A 24,242-nucleotide genomic window follows, 5' to 3' on the forward strand; every position below is an offset into this window, starting at 1 on the left:
TGCCTCCTATGTGCTAGCCCAGTGCTGGGCTGTGCCATCATTCCAGCAATAGCTGAGTCACAAGCACGATGAAGAAGCCCCACTGGGCCAACCCATCACCTTACACTGTGGGGATTGTGCAATGCAGCAACTGGGAGGAGCCAGGTCCAAGGCTTCCGGTGGCTGCATGGCCACGGGCTTCTCCTTGGACTCTGGTTTAGCTGTTCCTTGGCCTGCACTACAGGAGGTTATTAATCACCCTCCAGCCAACAGGGGCAGACTGGGTCAGCAGTGTGGCCCATGTCTCACACGTGCCGCAGACAGATCACACCCAGAGAATGGCTATGACGCAGAGGGGTTTCTCTCTTGGCGCGCTCCTGAGCTTTGCAGTCTTGTCTGGCCGCACCCAGTTCTTACAGTCCCAAAGCCTCTCTGCTCCCTGGAACGGATGACTGCAGAAACATACCATGCCCTCTTGGCAAAGGGAGTTGTGTCATGCCAACCCATGCTTAGGCTGTCTGGCCCTAGGGTAAGCTTGGTGTGCCAGGAGTGTGGCAAGAATGACTAGAACTCAAGCCAGGGTGCTACCCAATTCACCTGCCACTTTATCCTGCTATTACTTCTTACTCAACTCTTTGATGTTTACTTCCATTGATTCCTTCAGTCATTTGATCATTCATTTATTCAACATTTTTTAAAATGTATTTTATTGATGTACAGTTGATTTACAACGTTACATTAGTTTCTAGTGTACAGCAAAGTGACTCAGTTATACATATGTATATATTCTTTTTCATACTCTTTTCCATTATGGTTTATTACAGGATATTGAACATAGTCCCCTGTGCTATACAGTAGGACCTTGTTTATCCATCCTATATATAATAGTTTGCATCTGCTAGTCCCAAACTCCCAATCCATCCTTCCCCCACCCCCCACCCCCTTGACAACCACAAGTCTGTTCTATACGTCTCAACATTTTTTGAATGCCTATTCTGTGCTGGGCACTGTGGGAGGCGATGGGGATAAATGAAACAAAATCCCAGCCCTCAAGGAACTTACATTCTAATGTGGGAGACTGGATCTTTCCCATTAGAATATTATTTCTCCCATCCAAAAAATTAATAAAATCCTCTCTCAACTCTAATCCCCCCTCCAGATACTGCTACTACCCCACTACTGCCCTCCTGTTAATAGTAAACCCTTAAAGCAATTGTTTATACTCATTGCCTCCAAACCTCTCCTTCCACTCCCTCTTGAACTCACGCTAATCCCTGTTCTGATCACGAACACCAGCGACCTACATGTTACAAAATCCCATGGTCATTTCTCCATCCTCTCCTTCCTTGAGCTCTCTGCAGTGGTTGACACAGTGACCACTGTCTCTTCATGGAATGACTTTCTTCTCTTGGCTTGCAGGAAACCACATTCTATTGGTTTTCTTCCTTTACTCTGGCTGCTTCTTCTCAGGCCCCCTTCCTCTTGCTCTTCAGCTCAACCTCTAGACTTTGGAATGCTTTAGGTCTCAGTAATTGAACCTCTTCTCCTTTCTACCTGAATTTGCTCTTTAGGTGATTTCATCTAATTTCATGGCTCCCAGAGTTCTATCTTTAGGACCAACCTCTCCTACGAGCTCCAGATTTATATTTCCATCTCTCTAATGACATCCTCAGTTGAATGTCTAATAGGTACTTCAAAACTATCAACTTCAAAACTAAGCCCTTGATGTGTTCTCCTAAAACCTACTCTTCCCATAGTCGTTCGCGTCTCAGTTAAATGGCAAGTCCATTCTTGTAGATGTTCAGGCCAAAAACCATGGTGTTGTCCTTGACTATGCACTGCCTCGGGCCCAACACAGTCAGCAAATCCTGTGTACTCTAACTCTCAAAGTACATACAGATTTTGACCATTGTCTCCCATATCACTGCCATTGCCACCACCCTTCTCCAAACCACCATCATCTCTCACCTGGGTTATTGCAGCAGCCTCCTAGCTGGTTCTGCTGTTCCCACCCTTTTGCCTCTTCAGTTTGTTCTCAACATGGCAGATAGAGTGAGCCTATTAAAATCTAAGTCCGATTGTGTTACCTCTCTGCCAGAAATCCTTCAATGATACATATCACTTTTTACTCAGAGTAAAAGCCAAAGTTCTTACACTAACCTTTAAATTTCCACATTATCTGTCCCCCATTACTCCTCTGATTCATCTCTTACCACTCTGCCCCTCGTTCTCAACTCTCCAGCCACACTGGCCCCCTGGTGTTTCTCAAACACACCAGATCTGGTCCAACCTCAGGGCCTTTGCACTTACTTTTTCTCTGCCTTGAACACTCTACCTCCAGATAACTGCAGATGTAGATCTCTCACTTCCTTCAGGTCTTTACTCAAGATTCTCCTTTCTAGGCCACGCTATCTAAAACTTCTATTCCCTCCCCTCTAAAAAAAATCATATCCATTTTACGCTTTATTTTTCTCCTTAGCACTTATCCTTATCTAACATACCATATGTCTTAGTCTGCTCCAGCTGCCATAACAAAACTCCATATACTGGGTGGCTTAAACAACAGAAATGTACTTCTTACAGTTCTGGAGGCTCGAAAGTCCAAAATCAAGGTGACAGCAAGGTAGGTTTCATTCTAAGGTCTCTTCTCTTGCCTGGTAGGTGGCTGCTATGTGCTTACAGGACCTCTCCTCATGTGTGTATGGGAGAGGGGAATGATATGAGGGAGAGAATAAGTTCTCTAGTGTCTCTTCTTACAAGGAAACTAATCTCTTGAGACCAGGGCCCTACCCTCATGACCTTATCTAACCCTAATTACCTCCCAAAAGCCCCATCTCTAAATGTCATCCAATTAGAGGTTAGGGCTTCAGTATATGAAATTTGGGGGGCACAAAAATTCAGTCCACAACTGTATGTGTGTGTGTATACACATATATACATTAATATCTTGTTGTTTGCCTTCCATATTAGAATGGAAGTTTCATAAAGGTTAGGATTCGTGTTTATGGTGTTCATTGTTTTAATCCCTATATTTCGAGTGGTGCTGGGCACATGGTAGGGGCTCAATAAATATTTATTGAATAAATGAATGGAATAAGCACAGTAATTACAGCTTGTGATAAGTACTAAGGAGAAAATAGACCAGCTGATAGATTAGAATAGCAGCTGCCAACCTTGGCTTCATATTAAAATCACCAGAGGAACATTTAAAAATATAATCTCACCCACAGAGATTCTGATTTACTTGGTCTACAAGGAGCCTGGCCATTTTTTTAAGGTTCTCTGAGTGACTTCTAATGTGAAATGAGGGCTGAGCACCAATGAGTTTGAGATTAACTGCGGGGACATGAACCAATGGGAACCTACTTGAGATAGGATATTCAAGGAAGGCCTCAGCGAATGATACCATTCTGAGATGGTATCATTTAAGTGGAAACCTGAAGGACAAAAGCACGCATGGGAAAGTTGGGGCATGGGTGGGATTCAATTCCCGGTGGCGGGCAGAATGAAAATGAAGGCACTGAAGCAGGAATGAGCTGGGTGTGTTCTCCTAACACAAGGCCAGTGTGTGTGGTGCAGAGTGGGCAAAGGGAAGTGAAACAGGATGAGTTTGGAGAGAAACGCAGGGCCTTGTAGACCATGGGAAGGAAGCTGGATTTTGTACTATGTGAGATGAGAGTCAAAGAAGGGTTTTGAGGAGGAGAATGATGTGATCTGATTCACTACTGTTTAAATATCTCTCTTGCTGTCGTGTGGAGGGCATGAGTGAAAGTAGGGAAATAACTTAGGAGGCTGTCATGGTAGTCTAAGAGAGACTTCATGTGGTCTAAATTAAGCTCATGCCTGATGTCCCTTTCCATTTAGACAGCAGAAGCCTTAGAGCGACATGTAAATCTATTGTGCTCAGATAAACACATACCCAAGGCCGTTGTTTTCTGGAAACCTTCCCAAAGCTAAGATTCTGTAGATTGCTAATTCTATGATCAGTGGTTGGAATACGTATGCCATTCTCTGCCCTACGGACAAGGCCCCAGTGATCAGTTAATGGGAAAGATGCTTTCTAACAAGAACACAATACAATGATAAAGAGATTCAGAAATATGATGGCAACATTCATTCATCTAAACTTTAAAGAGCTCCACTAAGCCCCAGCAATGGGTCTTTTATCCTTTCTAGTTGGTGTGGGAGGCGGGAAAGAAAAAAGAGAGAGAAACAACAGGAAAGAGAGAACTATGCTCTCAAGGGAGCTTATAAACTAGAGGAGGAGATTGACATGAACACAAATAGAAGTCACACAAGATATAATGAGGTAAGTATCCAAAGGGAGATAGAAATACAATCAATTATTGCTGCCATTTATTTAACACTCAATTTACGTGGAGCACTGTGTTGGGTGTTTTACATATGCTCTCATTTAATCTTCATAATATGATCACCCATGATGATAACAGCAGCTAACATTTATTAAGTGCTTCATATAAGCCAGGCATTGGGTTGGGGGTTTTGAAATATCTTATATATCAATAGCTTTATCTCCATTTTATAGATGAGGATAATTAGGCCCTGAAAGGATACGTGACTTATATAACAGGGTTCCCAACCCCCTGGGCCGCAGAGCAGGAGGTGAGAGGTGAGCGAGTGAGTGAAGCTTCCTGCCGCTCCCCATCGCTCCGCATAGCTCTCATCACCGTCTGAACCATCCCCCTCATCGCTTGCATTACTTTCTGAACCATCCCCCGCCCCACCCCCCCACCCCCATCCGTAGAAAAAGTGTCTTCCACAAAGCCGGTCCCTGGTGCCAAAAAGGTCGAGGGGACCACTGTTATATAAGATCACAGAGCTGGGCAGGTACAATTCTGATATTCAAACACAGGTTTGACTCTCAAGCCCATGCTCTTAATGTGTTCTGGAAGTTCAGAGTAGGTGGCTCCTGCCTTAGTCTGAGAGGTGCACGTGTGCAGGGAGGAAGATCCCCGTGGAGGAGGAAAGGTGTGAAGATGAGAAAGAAGGGCCCAGCAAGTGGCCCAGCAAGGGCCCAGCAAGTGGCCTCACTTGGCGGAGCTGAGGGAGTGTGATGGGGAAGAGCGGCTCAACAGCAAGGAAGTTCTTCCTTTTCTTGCTGCTAATCACCTCACCTGTGCCAGCCAGGAACTGAGCCGTCCATGGAGCCTGTCTGTCACTCAGGACTTGATCTTGGGGTGCCTTGGTTCTTGATTCTCCTAAGGCCCCCAGGAGTTCAAACAGCTTTACCTCCACTTTGAGGGAGGACAAAGTTTAGATTTTCAAACTCAAAACATGATGAGCAGGGACTGAGCAGACCCCTCTTTAGTTCTTTCTCTGGTAGGAGCAGACTTTGGCATTTAGCACACTGAAAACAAGACCCCAAAAGGATGGGGAATCCAAAAGAGCCAAAAAACAGCAACCAACACAACATCTCAAGCCAGCAAAGAAAGTTCACCATGCAACACTTCTTACAACAACAAAAATTTGCCAATGATCAAAATGTCCATCAATATTGGATTGATGGTTTAAGTTAGGAAACATCCACAGAAAAGAACACAATGTTGTTAAAAAGGATGAGGTAAAACTATATATTCTGACAAGGAAAGATGTTTCCAAAAGATTGTCAGCACAAAGAATTACAGAGGGACTTTCCCTTTCTAATTTATATACTGTTGTATGCTGTTGACCTTTATAAGCTTACATTACTTTTAAAATTGGAAATAAAGTACAATAGTTTCCATTTTACAAAACAAAAGGAGCCATCTTACATCATCCTTCATCCATCCTGTCTTTTGTAACTACAACATGTCTTGGGTTCAGCAGTGCATCTGAAATTGTCTCTTACAACTTTCTCATAAATGAGCTGAGGTAAGGCAGCAATGTATTACCCAGGCTATAGCACAAGTGAAATGGATTGGCAATTGATCAAAGAATTTTACACAAAGCGCAAGTGGCAACCAGCAGAAAAGTCACCAGAGAAAGGCCACAGGGCTTTTCCACTTTTACTAATCACTTACATGACACAGAAAAAGGTACTTACCACGTCTGAAGATGACCCAAAGCTGGTAGGGATATCAAATATGTTGAAGAACAAAACTGAGGTTCAAAATGAGCTCAGATGGGCTGGAGTACTGGGCTAAAATTAAAAAAAAAATGTGAAATTTATAAGATAAAGAAAAAATCCTCAAAAATTTAAAAGTTTGTGAGGCCAGAATAAGGGAAGCATGGCTCAGCATCAGATCACATAAAAACAAAACAAAACAAAATCTAGGAGTTCAAGTTGACCCATGGCATAATTTGAGCCAACAGTTTAACATAGCTAAATTATTTAGCTGCTAAAAACGGGGCACAATTTTAGGTTGAATTAATCAAAGTATTACTTCTAGATTCCAGAATATAATTGTCACACCGCAATCTCTGCTGTTTTCTCCTGGAGCCTCCTGTTCCATTCTATGCACCACAATTTAAGAGAATCATTGAAAAAGCAGGACACCTCCGGAGGAGGGTCATGAAATTGACAAAGGGGCTGGAAATCATCCCATAACAGGAGTAGCTCTTGAAGGCACCAGAGATATGGGACCTAACAAAGAGAAACACTCAGGGATATAGAGGATTTCCACCTACTTTCAAATCTCAAAAGTGCTTTCCTATGGAAGGTAAGCACTTACCCTGGGTTCCCCGGGTGACAGAATTAGGACTACTGCCACCCAGTGGTAGCAAGGAGGCAGGCTTTCCTTAAACCTGTCGAAAGGCTTTCTGACCTTGAGAGGGTCCTGCAAGAAGCTGAGCAGGCTGGTGAGGCAGTGTTATTTTAAGCCAAGGTTGGATGAACAGATGCCCAGTGGCAGAAGCACATTAACCGGGTCCCTTTCAGCTCTAAGAGATTACATCTTTCTCCTATTCTCCATGTCCTCCTCTGGACCAACGAGTCCTCTCTCTGTGGTCTACAGAGTGATAAGAACAGCTGAACAGGAACTACAGGGGCTGCCCCCTCTTCCTTATTGTTGTCCAAGGCCTATGTGGGAAAAACCTACTGCTTATTTTATACCTTTATTTTGTTTTCCTATCTCCCTCTATTGGGCTATAAGTACCTTATACCTGTCCTGTTTCTGGCTGAATCTCAGCCCCTGGAATATTGGGAGCACATAGCAGGTGCTCACTAAATGTTTAATGAAATGACCACTGCTTCACAAATCCATGCTATATTCTGCAGTCTTGATTTTTCTCAACCAACGACATTTCAGATTCAAGAACCAGATCTCAAAACAATAACAAACAGTTGTATCTTAGTAGTAAGATTTGGGGGGATTTGGTTTCTGGTTCTCAATTTCCCCAATTTCTGTTATGCAGTCATATTACGCTAATGATTACCTGGCCATAATCATTGTAATAGCTAACATCTATTGAGTGCTTTCCATGTACCATGCATTGTGATAAGCACTTTACTTGGATGAATTCATTTAATCCTCCCAATGCTCCTTTTCAGTTAGCACTAGTATTATTCCCATTTTAAAGACCAGGAAACTGAGAAACAGGGAGGTGCTATGACTTGCCCAAGGTAACGCAACTAATATCAGGCAGACTTCAAAGCCCATGTTATTAACCCCTGACATCAATGTAAGATGAAAAATGATGATGATATAATAACAACAACTAACATTTCTTTAGTCCTAATCATGTATCAAGCACTGCGCTAAATGTTTCAAACACATCACCTCCTTCAATGCTCAGAACAGCCCCATGAGGTGGGAACTACTATTATGACCTACTGTATAGTACTAGGCCCTCCTGGAGTGTAATCAGCCATGCCCACTGCCCCACTTAGACTCTGCTTTGGTTTCATGAGAAGCACACTTTGATTTTCTCTTCTGCATTCCAGCCAAGTGGAGAAGCGATCATCTACTAGTCACTCCTTGAACCCTCCACTCCATGGAGATTAGGCCTCCAACACAGATAATTTCAGCCCTTACCTATGCTGTTGTCCCTTCCTAGAATGTCCTTCTTCTTCCCTCTGCCAACGCAATACTATTGATTTTTTTCCAAACGTAGCTCAAATGCAGCTCTCTCCAGGAATCCTTCAGTGATCAGCCTTTTCCACCACAATCTCTCTTACTATACAGTCTGTACATTTCACTCAGCCTGGTCATCTCTGGCTTTGCAGTGTTGGCTCTCTTTCCATTCACCTATGTTCCTTTTTCTCAGTTAGACTAGAGCTCATGGAGGCAGCTAGGCCTTGAGTTCCTTGGCATGCCCTGAATAAAGGTCTGTTAGCTGGCCCATAGTAGGTGCTCAATACTTATTTTGCTGATTTCATAATGATACTATACCTTCACAGTTGTAAAATGTTCTCTTTTCAAATAGCTCCCATAATTATCTCACTTTTGCCTCATAGCAGCCCAGAGAGGCAAGATCTTATTTTTCTCATTTTTACAGTTAAGTAAACTGAAGGCCAGGGAGGTTAAGTAAGTTGTCTCAGGTCACACATCTGAGAATCCAGCGCAGCCCTCTGGACTTGAAGCCCCTGATTCTTTACCGTAGACCACACTGATTCTACTGGAAGGAACCGCTGGCTGCGAGCAATGCTAATAACATTCCTATAAAGACCTTGTCTTGATTCTATCACTGGAGCAAAAGCAATAAAGAGCGCCAAGAGGCAATATCCACGGTTGAGATTGGGAAGGCACGTAAATTCATACACTCTGGGGTGGGAAGTGCCTGGTGCTTATCAGATGGATGGTGATGACTGTGTTATATCCCCTGTGAGGAGGGCACTCGGGACTGAACGGAATGTTGTCCTCTACACACGCCAGCGTGGCTCAACCCTCAGCAGGAGAGGCGCAGCCCAGCAGGCACGGGGTGAATGTGAGAGAGCACTAGGAAGCCAGAAAGCTGGGTTCAAGATCCAGTTCTGCTACAATCTAGCTGTGTGACCACAGGGAAGGTACCTAACCTCTCTGAGGCTGCACTTCCTCACTAGAAGATGTCAATTGACAAGGCCTCTCACAGCCCCTACGTTCCACAAATCTCTGACAGAGGTCACGAATTAGTGACCCACAGACCAAATCTGCGCCATGAACATATTTTCTTTGGCCCAAATAGTGTTTAAAAATTTTTTGATCTAGTAAGCAACACAAAAATCAGAAGATTTTACATAAATATGCAGATCTTCAAGCTCTCTAGAAAAATCAGAAGATCTAGCAACATTTAAAAAGTGGCAGACCTCACATAAAATTCGATTTCTAATCTTTCTAGAAGAAAGATCTGGACACATGGGGTTATTTTTGTCATCTGCTTACTACTCACAATATAGTATGCTTAGTATTGATAAGCACCGGACAGAAAATATAGAAGAGATAGGGAGTTCTGAATTAGTACGGGTAGGGGCATCCTGCAAGGCCTACGGTCTCTAGAAGGTGATCTTCCAAAGGCTCGCTGCCAAGGTGAGCTACTACTCCCTGGACCACAATGGGCTAGGATCCAGGAGTGGCTGCTCCCTTTAGATGGGGCAGGTGGGAGAAAGGTTTAGGGGTGCCAGTACCCTCAACATACCAAGTGGGGAGTATAAAGACACTGACGTTGGTTGATGTGAATTGAAACAGAGTTTTAAGTTTTATTATTAAGATCTTATGGATTCTGGTTGACTGCCAATCACCAGGTAATTTCCCTATCACAGGTGAGGGCATTTGACCCAGCTTAGAGCCACTGGATTCTTCCATGACCTCTAACCTGCCCACCCCTCCACTCAAATCCTGAACAGAGAAGGCAGTGCTCCAAAGAGAACAGTCGAAAATTCAGTTACTGTTACTCACAACCAAAGATCCTTAACAGACATACTCACCAAATACAGGCTATTTAAAAAGTAAATAAAATCTCTGCCAACGGGAAATGGTATCTCATTTTAATTCACCTTTCTCTGAATATTGGTGCGGAAGAGCATTTCTTTATGTGTTCACACTGACCAATTGTGTTTCTTCTTGTGTGAATTACCTGATTTTGTACATTGCCCATTTTTATCGGCGGTACTTTTATTTTTATTATTGAGTTTTAAGAATTGTTTACATATTAAGGATACTACTAGCTTTTCATACACAAGAGGCAGTATGATAAAGTGGTTCGTGGATGTAAACTGGGGCCAGGCAGATCTACTTTTTAAATTTATTTACTTTTTAATGTCTTTAAACATTTTTATACTTTTTTTTAAAGATTATAGTCCATTTAGAGCTATTACAAAATATTGGCTATATTCCCCATGTTGTACAATACATCCTTGTAGCCTATCTTACACTCAATGGTTTGTACCCCCCTGCCTACTGGTAACCACTAACTTGTTCTCTGTATCTGTGAGTCTGCTTCTCAGGCAGACCTACTTTTGAATCCTAGTGCCACCAGGTTCTGCCATATGACTTTGGATACATTACTTAACTTTTCTAAACCTCAGTTTACTCTTCTATGAAATAGAGATAATATTTATTTTATAGTTGGTTCTGAGGACTGAATGAGATGAGCTTGATAAATGCTTATTTTAATCCTATCGTGCAAATATTTGTTTTCTTGGTTTTTGCTTTGTACCAAAGTTTTAAATTTGGGGGTAGTCAGATCAGTCTTTTCGTTTGTATTTTCTGCCTTCGTTTTTATGCTGAAAAAAGTCTTTTTGACTCTGATGTCAGATGCACGTTTACTGTATTTACCTACATTTCTTTTGTGGATTTTGAGAAACGTTAATTATTTAATTCATCTGAAATCTATTTTGGTGTAGGGTATGAGATAGGGAAATATCTTTTTTTCTAAGTTATTAAGCAATTGTCCTAATATCATTTAGTGAATAATTCAAAACTTTGGCCATTGATTGGAAATCAGAACTTTATAAAAACTCAAGTTTTATATGTAAAAAAAAAAAAAGATCTTATGGAAAAAACCCAAACGAACTTTTTGGCCAACCCAATATTTGATTTCACAAAAACAACAAAAGTGTTTCAAATGGTAAAATAAGTATCAAGGTCTGAGAGAAGGAGAAGAGTGAAACTGTGTTTACAAACCGCTCACTAACCAAGAGCAACTAAACACCCCAATTCACCCAGATGCATTTTTTGTCTAATGGGGGTCAATGCGATTAGCCTGATACCTGTAGCAACACCCCTACCTTGCACTTACATCTCACGCCAGGGCCATTACATGGTATTAGAACTCATTCTAATTAGAGAACAACCAACTCTGTCAACCCAAGCATAGCATGGGGGAGATGAGGAGAGAGGAGAAATGTATCCTGCTCCATTCTCTTGTTGGCCATTTCTTGTCTGGGCTGGAACTTAACAGATGATTTTTTTTGGATACTAGAGTCTCCAAACAGAATACAGTATCCTCTAGTATATTTCCAACATTTTGGACCATGATCTACAGTAAGAAATATATTTGTCATTCATATAGCACATATTACTGATAGATCGATAGATAGACAGACAACAAATAGGTTATGAAGCAATCCTTACCCTTACTGGGTGTAGTGCACACTGTTATTTCCTAATCCATTCCTTTTTGTTTGTTTGTTTTTGGTTTATTTTTTTTAATCCTGGTCACTACCCACTAAATTGATTTTCTGAGCAGTGGGTAATTATTGGCAGCTTGAAAAATACTGCTCTAGACCAACAGTTCCCAAATCTGGCCCCACATCAGAATCCCTTGGAGTCCTTGTTAAATACATATTCTTGTGCTCCATTCCAAACCTATCAGAATTTCTTTAGGGTGAGGCCCCAAAGTCTATATTTTTTACCAAGGACAGCCATGCACTGGCATTAAGGAATCACAGTTCTCCTCAGGACACAGAAACAAATAACATCAATAACAGTCATTATTATCAAAGACCTACTTTATGCCAATGCTGCTGCCGTAAGAGCTTTCCATTCACTGACTCACTTAAATCCTCACAACAACCCTGCTTCACAGATGAGGAAACTGAGGCTCAGAGAAAGTGGTGGAGCTGTGATTCATGACAGCTCTGTTCCCACCCTTACTGACCCCTCCCTCCCTCTCCTTCTGCAGTTCTAGACACCTTGGATCTGTCCTAGATGTTCTATACCGATTCAAATTCAAGGTCATACACCAAGATGCTCCAACCACCAGAGGCAAGGAGCAGACATAAAACAACAATAATAGTTTCCACTTACATTGAGTTTTTACTGTTTCCAAAGCTGTCTATTTTCTCCACATTTCTGCCTTTCAGATATCCTGTGAGGCAGAAGAGGCAGATAAAAAAAAAAAACAGGGACCCAAAGAGGGCAAGTGACTTACCCAAGGTCTCACAGCGAGTTCAGAGCCAAGCTGTCCACTCTGACTTCCCCAGGCAGGGTGTACCACTGCACTTGGGCTGGCTTTCTGCAGAGTTCCCAGCTCCACCCTGTTTCGAGTCTATCTCCCTTTAAGGCAGCAGAAGAAGAGCTGGTACTTCCTGCCTCCCTCGCTACAGGATTTACCATCAACTTCTGAAATGAGCACACTCTGTATATATTCCGCCTGAGGGACAGGTTGCCCCGAACCTCCTCCACAGGGCTGTACTGAGGGCTGGCTGCATTTCTATTTTTGCCGTGCAATTTGTTTAAAAAAAAAAAAAAACTCTGCACTGTGCTTCAAAGAAAAAGAATGGATTTCATGATGAAAGGAAAAGGCACCATCCCTCCCACAGAGGTTAAATGCCACCATCCACTAGCGAAGCAGTGTTTGGAAATCTCTGCAGAGAAAAATGTTGTGAGCCCACGGAAAACCTAGGTGGTGGATTGGATCACTCTTTGCAATGGCAGAAAGGGGCTGGAGGGATGAAAGACCCCCATGAAGCTTCCTTGGCCAATGTCCTCCCTCTGTTGAGAACATCCCCTCTGTTTCTGCCACAGAGAGGGGTGTTGTTTGCAATGTGTATATATTTATGTGACAAATGACTAGCTCTTTATCAAACACTGTATCGATTCTAACATTTTTCTTCAACCCTTCCCCTTCACAAGGCAGTCTGTTCCATCTCTCCCCTTAACAGCGCCTAAGAATCATCTCCCCCTCCCCGCCCCCACACACAGGCTCAGTGAAAATAAAAGCAAGCCATCCTTCTCTCGGCCTCAGTCTCCCCATCTCTAAAGTCAATGAGTTGAACCAAATGAAGTGTTAGGTCCTTTCGCTAGTTCTAGGATTCTGATAAAATATGTGTGAAAAACTCCCCGTATAGCCCACAAATTTGTGATTCAGGCTCTGAGCAGGGAGGGGCAAACTGATGTCAAATCAAATTGTGTTTCAAACAGTTGTCTTTGGCTAAAGGCAGTCCAAAAAGTGGGATAAAGAAAAAAGAAACATTTCTGTTATGCCCATGAGCAGGCTAGCATCCTTGATGAGGATCCCTCTGCTTTTTCTGTCTCTTGCTTTATTGTTTTATTCTCTTGAAGCATCGTCAGGCTGCAAAGCCTGCCTAGTCAGTTGCCTCTTCCCTGCGTGTCAATGTCTCATCCCATGTGAAGGTGCCGGGTGCAGTCTAGCTTTGTAATAGCTGAGGTTTCAGCCGTGTAGAGCTTCAAGCTAAGGCCATTCTCACCTCAGTGGAAGCGCTCCACTTGATGTCAGAAAAATTGGCAGAGGTGTTAAATTTGCTTTGTGACTGCAACTCCCTTTTAGTTGGGTGAGGCTGGCTTCGGATTTGATGGTTTTATAGATTGCAATATCAAGAAAGGAGAAAAGATCTCAGCTTTTTAATTTATATTGTCAATCACCGAAGTGGCTCCTTCCCTATGGGGACGCTGACTAGATCTGCATTTGCTGCTGCTTGCCAACACAGCATGTGCCCCTCTCCCACCTGCTTCCTGGGGCTGGGTTCAAGACGATGAGATTGCACAGGGGAAACACTCCCAGGGCATTTCAAAACAAAACAAACAAACAAAAAAAAAAAAAACAGAGGAAATGAGAGCATTCTCACTCTTCCACAGTACAGCAGAGAGACTCCATTCAAATTGCCTGCGTTTGAATCAGGTGACTGAATCTCCTGGGTCTCGGTTCACTCATCGCCAAATGGGAATAATACTAATAATACCTCAGAAGGTTACTGCGGAGAGTAAATGAGTAAAGTGCCTAAAGCAATGCCCCACCACGTGCTAATGTCTCAATAACTGCCAGTTATGCTGACTATTATTATTCCTCCTGGCCAAACCGGTCTTTCAGCTTTCTGATGTTTAAACAGCCTGCATTTGCTGGCCACCTCATTTCACCAGAGGATCTAAAAGCACAGGAGTGATGGGGCTGGGCTGAGGTTCATCTTGAAGCCATTTGGGTGGGTCGAAGTTGCCCATTTTCCTGTTCCTGTCCTGTTATTTATTCACTCAGCAAACATTTATTGATTACATATTACATGGCATGCACTATACTAGGTGATGACATAATAATGAGTAAGATAAAGGCCTTGCTTCATAGAGTTATCACTCTAGAAGCGGGCGGGGGGTGGGCATGGTACAGAGATGAGCTTGCAAAGGATCGATGTGCTCAAATGTTTGTTTCAGTTCTTGCTGATGGTTGCAAGGCTTTGAGGTTGTTGGAGGGCAGGGTTGCCACTCTCTGATACAGTGTCCTTGTGTGGATTACAAAAAAAGACGCCCCTTCTTCAAGTTAAAAGCACAAAAATTAGGCTACAACCTAAATCACTATAAGTTCTGCCCAAGGGAGTTTACCAGAGTCCCGGCAGGCAGCAGCCTCGGCTGCGTGCACCCACATTCCTCTTACTTATGCATTTCTTGTCACTAGAAAAATGTACCATCAACAGCACTTTGCACCCCACTGTTCCATCACCTCCCCCTGCCAAGATGAGGCAACTGTGGGTGGGAGGGGTGGGGCTTTAGAATGTGAGAGCGATGGGTGTTGAGTGAGAGAATTGAACTCAGGGGTCAGCCAGGGCTTGGGCTGGCCAGAGCCCACATATGTGTGCCTCTGAATGTGTGTGTGTGTGTGTGTGTGTGTGTGTGTGTGTGCTCTCGGAGCCTGTACAAGACCATGTGTACTGGTACAGGTTTATGTAGGAGCAGGCTCTCTTCCTCTGCTCTCAGACTTAAAGCCAAGGAGCCCAGAATGTCTGCACCCATCTGTACCCTCTTATGTAAGTTACTAAGCATCTATGATAAAAATGGCACACCCAGAGCTATGGTGCCCTTGTGCAGTACACAACCTGAACATCCATGCATGACAGCACTGTGCCTCAAGAGTTGAAGCAAGTAGACTGGTTGGGAGGCTGTGGGAGTGGACCAGGAAAGAGATGAGAGTGGCCCACACTAGGTAAAAGCTGAGGAGGCAGTAAGAGGTGGGCAAATTCAGGATATATTTTGAAGGTAGGTCAGCAGGATTTGCTGATGGCTAGGACTTGATGCGTGAGGGAACAAGAGGGATTCAGGATCACGACTAGGAGTCTGACTTAAGCAACTGGATAAGTGTAGTGCCATTTCCTATGTGGGATTGCCAGGAAGAGGAACACGGTAGGAGAAAAATCACAGGTCCTTCTTCGGGCTGTTTGCATCCACTCCAGCTGCTCCCCTAAGGAGCTGATCTATCAGTTTCTGTATCTTGAGCTCCTTCCCACTGAGGATCTCAACGCACAAGAGGCCTCTGGAAAATTGGTAATCCCTGCTACTCATCTTTGGCTCAGCAGGTTTCTTTTCATGCCTCCTTTGGCCTGAGATGAAATAATGATTTCAGTTTGTTCCTACAAGTTTCTCAAGATTCCTCATTTATTTACAGGCTCCGGGTACCTCTCAATCAATCTCTCTCTCTCTCTCTCTCTCTCTCTCTCTCTCTCTCTCTCTCTCGCTCGTATGCACGCACACACATGCGTGCGCGTGCACACACACACATCATTTCCCATTGTCCCCTTTTTTGAGACTGCTCTTTGTCAAAACCCGAAAATCCCTCACTTTGGGGAGTACCCCTTCAGCCAAGGACAGGGATTCTCCATCTGCAGCTGCCAAGAAGCCACCCAGAGCTCCACCCCTTCACCCAAACCCTCTCCCCGGGACAGGAAAAAGGTATTTGGAAGATGGAGCAGAGCCAAGTGAGCTGAGAAAATGAGCCAAGCACTGAGAAATTAAAGTAATGCTGATTGGCAGGGCGGCGGGGGGCAGGGGGAGGGAATTAATCAGGAAATCTTAAGGTCACTGTCATCTCTTTGATTGCGTTAACATCTAGTAGCAGAAGACTACAGATTGATTAGTGCTACAGCAGGGGGCAGAGAAAATTAAGCTGGAAACATAGTGTCCAGAGCTGCATCTTCCATAGAAAGAATTAATGCCAGCAGATGAAGCCAGAGCTCCTCATACCTGAGCCATGCACATTCCCTTAGAACCCACTTCCTCCCTAGACATGTATCAGACCATCTAGGCACCGAATACCTTTCATTAAATTGTCCCCTTGTACACTGTGCCCATCCTTCACACTAGATCATGCTACCCCTTTCCTCCAAATACCCCTTTCCCGGGATGGCCTAGGGAAGGCTTCGGAAGAATGAATCCCTGGCGTTGATCCAAGTAGATCTTTGCGGCATGCCCTTGCTCCATCAGCTCTGACTCTTACATCCTAGAGCCCTTGCACCTTTGCTCTTAATTTGCCCATTTGCCAGAAGAGGAAAGGAGTCCACCTTTTTCAGTGACAGGTTATGGATCTGCTTTCCATAGGCAGAAGATGCCATGCTGGGGTAGCTTTGCCTCATTGCAGCCAGCAAACCATAGCGACCTGAACTGCACGGGCCTTTTAGGAGAAGCTACTTAATGCGGACAAACATGTAAAAGGAGTAGCTCTTTCTTTTTTTTTTTTTGGCTACGCCACGTGGCATGCGCATCCATGACCAGGGATCGAACCCATGCCCCCTGCAGTGGAAGCCCAGAGTCTTAACCACCAGACTGCCAGGGAATTCCCTGTAGCTCCTGTAGCTCCTATTTCTCCAGCTCCAAACATGTGCCAAGCACTGTGCTAAGAGCTCTGTAGAGGTTAGCTCATGTAACCCTCAAAGGAAGGCATGTATGGTGAGCAGCACCATTTCATAGCTTGAAAAAAAAAAAGAGACTCAGAGACATGAAGGAACTTGTCTGAGAGCCCACAGCTAGAAGTGAGCAAAGCCAGGATTTTTATTTATTTATTTATTTTTTATTTTTTTGGGGGGTACACCAGGTTCAATCATCTGTTTTTATACACATCCCCGTATTCCCTCCCTTCCTTGACTCCCCCACCTCGAGTCCCCCCCACCCTCCCTGCCCCAGTCCTCTAAGGCATCTTCCATCCTCGAGTTGGACTCCCTTTGTTATACAACAACTTCCCACTGGCTATCTATTTTACAGTTGGTAGTATATATATGTCTGTGCTACTCTCTCGCTTCATCTCAGTTTCCCCTTCACCCCCCGCCCCCTCCCATACCTCGAGCTCTCCAGTCCATTCTCTGTATCTGCATCCTTGTTCTTGTCACTGAGATCATCAGTACCATTTTTAGATTCCGTATATGTGAGTTAGCATACAATATTTGTCCTTCTCTTTCTGACTTACTTCACTATGTATGACAGATTGTAGTTCTATCCACCTCATGACATATAGCTCCATCTCATCCCTTTTTATAGCTGAGTAATATTCCATTGTATATATATGCCACATCTTCTGTATCCATTCATTTGTTGATGGGCATTTAGGTTGCTTCCATGTCCTGGCTATTGTAAATAGTGCTGCAATAAACATTATGGTACAAGTTTCTTTTGGGATTATGGTTTTCTTTGGGTATATGCCCAGGAGTGGGATGACTGGATCATATGGTAGTTCTATTTGTAGTTTTTTAAGGAACCTCCAAATGGTTTTCCATAGTGGCTGTACCAACTTACATTCCCACCAACAGTGCAGGAGAGTTCCCTTTTCTCCACACCCTCTCCAACATTTGTTGTTTCTAGATTTTGTGATGATGGCCATTCTGATTGGTGTGAGGTGATACCTCATTGTGGCTTTGATTTGCATTTTTCTGATGATGAGTGATGTTGAGCATCTTTTCATGTGTTTGTTGGCCATCTGTATGTCTTCTTTGGAGAAATGTCTATTTAGGTCTTCTGCCCATTTGTGGATTGGGTTATTTGCAAAGCCAGGATTTTAAACCCACACCTGTCTGATGTCCAAGCAAGTACTCATAACTGGTTGAGTGTGCTGTGCTGGACCCAGAAACATCCTTCTAGTTTCAGTCTTTCTTCCTTTCACAATGGATGTATCCAAAACCATTGTGATGTCTCCCGCATCTCTGGCTCTAGCCTTGACCTCTCTATTCAGCATCAATCTTTTTGTTTGTTTTTGTTTGTTTTTGGTTTTTTTGGCCGCACCTCCTGACATGCGGGATCTTAGTTCCCCAACCAGGGATGGAACCAGCACCCCTTGCAGTGGAAGCATGGAGTCTCAACTACTAGACCACCAGGGAATTCCGTCAGCATCAATCTCAACCAACTCCTTTCTACTGGATGGTTTCTTTCCACTCATGTCACCTCGTCACTCAAACTTAACATGCCTAAAACTTAGTTTCTCTCCCAACCAGCTCTCCATTTGGATTTGCCTCTTCCTGTCAGTTTATCCCAATTCCCAGGCTCCTAACTTCAGGACCATCCCCAACTCTTCTCTCTCTGACCACATCTGGCTGGGCACCAAATTTTGGTGATTTCCTCTCCATAATGTCTCTTCAGTCTACCCTTTCTTCCACTTCAAATGCTTCTTACACACCTTTTGACTCAATTAAACACACACACACACAAATTTATAATCTCACAGTTCCCATACATGGGTCAGAAGTCCAGACACGTTATGCCTGAATCTTCTGCTCACGGTATCTCTGGGCTGAAAAGGTGTCAGCCAGGGTTGTGATTCTCATCTGAAGTTCTGTAAAGTGTAGAAGTGTAATATAAAGAATTTCCATATACTCTTCACTCAGATTCCTCAAATGTTAACATTTTCCAACATTTGCTTCGTTCTTTTCTCTCTTTTTGTACATATTTATATTCACATACACTGTTACTTTTTTCTGAACCATTTGAGAGTAAGTTGTAGGTACCATGCCCCTTTATCCCTAAATAACTCAGTGTATACTTCCTAAAAAACACAAGGTTATTCTCTTATATATCCACAGTATAATGATTAAAGTCAGGAAATTAATATTGATATCACACTATCATCTAATCAAAAAACTTCTTTCAAATTTCATCAGTTATCCCAGTAACATCCTTTAGAACAAAAAAACAAAATTTATCTGATATAGGACTCAAACATGTATCAATCCTTGAATTCAGTTATCATGTCTCTCTAGTATCCTTTAACTGGAAACAGTTCTTGGTCTTTCTTGTCTTTCATGACCATGACATGTGCGAAGAATACACTGGATGCTGATATTTTATACGCTTTACTTCACAGTGGATAGAAGAGCAGAATTCCATAACTCCCTAACTATAGAATCACAGAATATGGAAGGAACCTTAAAATGAATTACTTATTCATCTCGGTCCCAAGCCATTTTCATGCACTCCTCACATGGCCATATCATTTACCCAACATTTTTCTTTAAATTAGTTCACTTTTTAAACAATTTCTGTGATAGACAAAATTCTAAATATGATTCCCCAATGACCCTTGCTCTTTTTTAATCCCCTCCCCTGAATGTGGGTGGAGCTATCAATTTGACGGGAAATAACTCCAATGATTATATTACGTTATATGGTAAAATGGAGATTATCTGGATGGGCCTAATCTAATCACATGAACCCTTTAATAGCAGAGAGTTTTCTCTGGTGAGTAAGCAGAAGAGGAAGTCAAAGAGACTTGAAGCATGAGAAGGATTTGACATGCCAGGTTGCCAGGTCACTGGCTTTGAAGATGAAGGGGGGCATGTAAGAAGGAATGAGGTTGGCCTCTAGGAGCAGAAAGGACACCTGGCTGACAACCAGCAAGAAAATGGGGACTTCAAACATATACCCCCATGGAACTGAATTCTGCAAAAAACCTGAATGAGCTTGGAAGTAGATTCATCCAGAGAACTTCTAGATAAGAGCCCGGCCCAGCTTACATCTTGAACAGAAAACCCATCAAGTCTACCAGGACTACTGACCTACAGAACGGAATGAAAATGAAAACACAACAGGCTACATTCAAAATCCAAAGTGCCCACAGGCTACAGAAGAAAGATGATATGATCGTGTCAATTGATGCCGGAAAGCATTTGACAAAATCCAACACTCATTCATGATTTTTAAAAAGAACTCTCAGAAGACTAGGAATAGAGGGGAGCTTCCTTGACTTGATAAAGAAAATCTACAAAAACAAAAAATAAACAAGGGAGACCCCCACAGCTATCAAACTGAACCAAGCAATATCTAAAAAGAATTATATACCACGACCAATTGGGAGTTATTCCAGGAGTGCAGAGTAGGCTTAACATCCAAAAACCAATTAATGTAATTCAACAGAATTACACTTCAATAGAATAAAGGACAAAAACCACATGTTTACCTCAATAGATACAGAAAAAAGCACTTGACAAAATTTAACACCCCTTCATCATAAAACACTCAACAAACTATGAATAGAAAGGGACTTCTTCAATCTAGTAAAGAGCATTTATGAAAAACCCACAGCTGATATCATACTTAATGATGAATGAGTAAAAGCTTTCCCCCTAAGATTAGGAACAAATCAAGGATGTCTGCCATTGCCATTTCCATTCAATATTGTACTGGAGGTTCTAGTCAGGATAATTAGGCAAGAAAATGAAATAAAAGCCCTCCTGAATGGAAAGCAAGAAGTAAAACGATAATCACAGATGACATGATCTACATCTAGAAAATCCTAAAGAATCCACTAAAAACCAAATAAAGCTAGTAAGTTCAGTAAGGTTGCAAGACAAAATCGATATAAAAAATATAAATTTCATATCCACACAGAACAATAGGCAAACCAAAAATAAATTTAATAAATCAGTGTCATTTACAATAGCACCAAAAATAAAATATTTAGGAATGAATTTAACAAAATAAGTACAAAACTTATAATCTGTACCATATAAAACATGGTTGAAAGAATTTAAGTAAGACCTAAATAAACGAGATCTAACCCTAAATAAATGGAAAGACGTCCCACGTTCATGGATTGGAACACACACACACACAGAGACACACACACACGTACTTATAGAACAATGGAATAGAGTTGAGAGTCCAGAAATAAACCCTCATTTATGACCAATTGATTTACGACATACATGCCATGAAATTTCAACAAGGAAAGAAATCTTCTCAACAAATGGTACTGGGAGAACTATACATCCACATGCAGAAGAATGAAGTTGAATTCGTACCTTATGCCATATAAAAAATGAACACAAATGGATCAAAGATGTAAATGTAAGAGCTAAAACTATAAAACTCTTAGGAAAAAATAGATAGACAGACAGACAGATAAATCTTAGTAACACTGGATCAGGCAATGGTTTCTTAGATATAACACTAAAAGAACAGGCAACAAAAATATATATATATAAAATGGACATCATTAAAATTAAAAATTTTGTACTTTAAAGGACACCATGAAGATCGTTAAAAGGCAATCCACAGAATGGAAGAAAATATTTGCAAATCATATAGCTCATAAGAGGCTTCTATCTAGAATATTTAAAGAGCTGTTTACTCAGTAATGAAAAGACAACCATGACAGTCAAGAAGTGGAAACAACACCAATATCCATCAACTGATGAATGAATAAACAAAATGTGATATGCACATACAACAGCATATTATTCAGCAATAAAAATAAACGAAGCTCTGACACAGGCTACAGCATGGATGAACCTTGAAGAAATGATGCTAAGTGACAGAAGCCAGTCTCAAAGACCACATATTGTATGATTCCATTTATATGAAATGTGCAGAATAGGCAAATCTATAGAGATAGAATGTAGATCAGTGGTTGCCTTGGGCTGAAAGAGATAAGGGATTGGGTGGTGACAGCTAGGGGGTGTATAGTTTCTTTGGGGGATAATGAAAATGCTCTAAAATTGTGGCAATAGATGCAAAGTTCCGTGAATGTATAGAAAGACATTGAATTGCACACTTTAAATGGGTGAAATTGTATGGCATGTGGATTATAGCTCAGTAAGCTAATAAAAATAAACAGCCACAGCTAACATCATACGTAATGATGAAAGACTGAATGCTTTTCCCTTAAGGTTGCAAACAAGGCAAAGATTTCTATTCTCATCACTGGGATTCAACACAGTACTTCCCAGTGCAATAAGTCAAGAAAGGAAATAAAATCCTCACAGATCATCACAAAAGAAGAAAGAAAATTGTCTGTATTTGAAAGTGCCATGATTATCTACATAGAAAATACAAAAGAATCTATTAAAAATGTTCCTTCATCTAATAATGGAGTTTAGTAAGGTCGCAGGACACAATATCATCATATAAAAACCAACTGTGTTTCTATATGCTAATAATAAACATGTAAAAACTGAGGTTAAAAATAAATACCATTTACAATCACTCAAAAAATTAAGTACTTAGATTTAAATCTAACAAAACTTGTATTTGTATGGACTTGTAAGCTGAAAACTAAAAAAAAAAAAAAAGATGAAAGAAATCCAAGATCTAAATAAATGGATACACAAACTGTGTTAATAGATTGGGAAAGTCCATATAGTGAAAGTGTCAATTCTCTCAAAGTTGATATACATGTTTAATGCAATTCCTATCAAAATCCCATCAAGATTTTGGTGGATTTAGGCAATGTTATTCTATAATATATTTGAAAAGACAAATGACTTAGAATAGGTAAACAATTTTGAAAAGTTTGAATAAATTGAGAGTAACTACTTTACCCAATGTTAAGGCTTACTATATACCTTCAGTAATCAAGAAAGCATCATTATTGGCAGAAGGATAGACACAGAGATCAACAGAAAACCCAGAAACAGACCTACACAAATATGCGCAACTGATTTTTGACAAAGATGCAAAAACAATTCAGTGGAAGAAAGATAGACTTAATGAATGATAATGGAGTAATTTGACATCGATAGTCAAAAAAAAAGAAAAGAAAAAGAAAAAGAAAAGAAAGAAAGAAACTTGACCTAAAGTTCACATCTTATACAAAAGTTGACTCAAAATAGGTCATAGATTCTGTATAGTTTTACAAACTATATATACTTTACAGAAGACTTTGAAAAAAAACATAGAAGAAAATCTTAGGGACCCAGGGCTTGATGAGGAGTTCTCAGGCGTGACACCAGAACTACAATCCATAAAAGAAAATCAATAAATTGGACCTCATAAAAATTAAAACACTGCTCTGTGAGAGTAAAAAGGCAAGTCAAATAGTGAGAAAAAATATTTTCAAACCATGCATCTGACAAAAGACCAGTATCTAGAATATATAAAGAACTCTCAATACTCAACAGTAAAAAACATAAAATTCAATTTGAAAATGGGCACAAGACATGAATAGACATTTCATTGAGGAGGATATTGAGATAGCAAATAAGCACATGAAAAGCTGTTCAACATCATTAGCCACTAGGAAAATGCAAATTTAAAAGATACCACTACACACCTGTGAGATTGGCGAAACCAAAAAATTAGCGGCAACATCAAATGTTGGCAAGAATGCAGAGAAACTGGATCGCTCCTATATTACTCATGAGAATGTAAAATGGTACAGCCACTCTGGAAAACAGTTCGGCAGATTCTTGTAAAATTAAACATCCACTTACCTTATGACCCAGCCATTACACTCCTGAGTATTTATCCTAGAGATGAAAACTTCCGTCTGCAGAAAAACTTTTACACAATTGCTCATAACATCTTTATTTATAAAAGCCAAAAACTGGAAACAGCAAAAATGTCCTTCAATAGGTGAATGATTAAACAAACTCTGATGTATCCATATCATAAAATACTACTCTGCATTAAAAAGGAATAAATTATTAATATATGCAACAACTTGGATGGGTCTCTGGGGCATTATACTGAGTAAAAAAGTCAATCTCAAAAGGTTACATATTGTATTATTCCATTTATATAGCATATTCAATATGACAAAACTACAGAGATGGAGAATAGATTAGTAGTTGCCAGGGGTTAGCGATGGTGGGGGGAGGAAAGCGGGTGTAAGTAATTAGAGGTAGCAGGAAGGAGATCTTTGCTGTAATGGAATAATTTTGTATCTTAACTGTGGTATTGGATACATAAAACCTCAAAGGAGATAAA

The 24,242-nt window shown here is 41.4% G+C and overlaps 1 protein-coding gene across 7 annotated transcripts in view; it reads right to left on the reverse strand.

Moving 5' to 3' along the window:
• The window catches only part of PAK3 (p21 (RAC1) activated kinase 3), a 257,512-nt gene that overhangs the window by 210,399 nt on the left and 22,871 nt on the right, over window positions 1-24,242 (reverse strand). For 5 of the 7 annotated variants that reach the window (XM_057717981.1, XM_057717976.1, XM_057717975.1 and 2 more), the window contains exon 2: window positions 6,023-6,118. The gene's annotated coding sequence lies outside the window, so the exon portion shown is untranslated. Of the gene's footprint in view, window positions 1-6,022; window positions 6,119-12,143; window positions 12,205-12,267; window positions 12,304-24,242 lie in introns of those variants that run through there. The other 2 variants (XM_057717978.1, XM_057717980.1) reach the window with 2 other exon arrangements.

This window comes from Hippopotamus amphibius, chromosome X, assembly GCF_030028045.1.
Source record: "Hippopotamus amphibius kiboko isolate mHipAmp2 chromosome X, mHipAmp2.hap2, whole genome shotgun sequence".
Lineage (NCBI taxonomy): Eukaryota > Metazoa > Chordata > Mammalia > Artiodactyla > Hippopotamidae > Hippopotamus > Hippopotamus amphibius.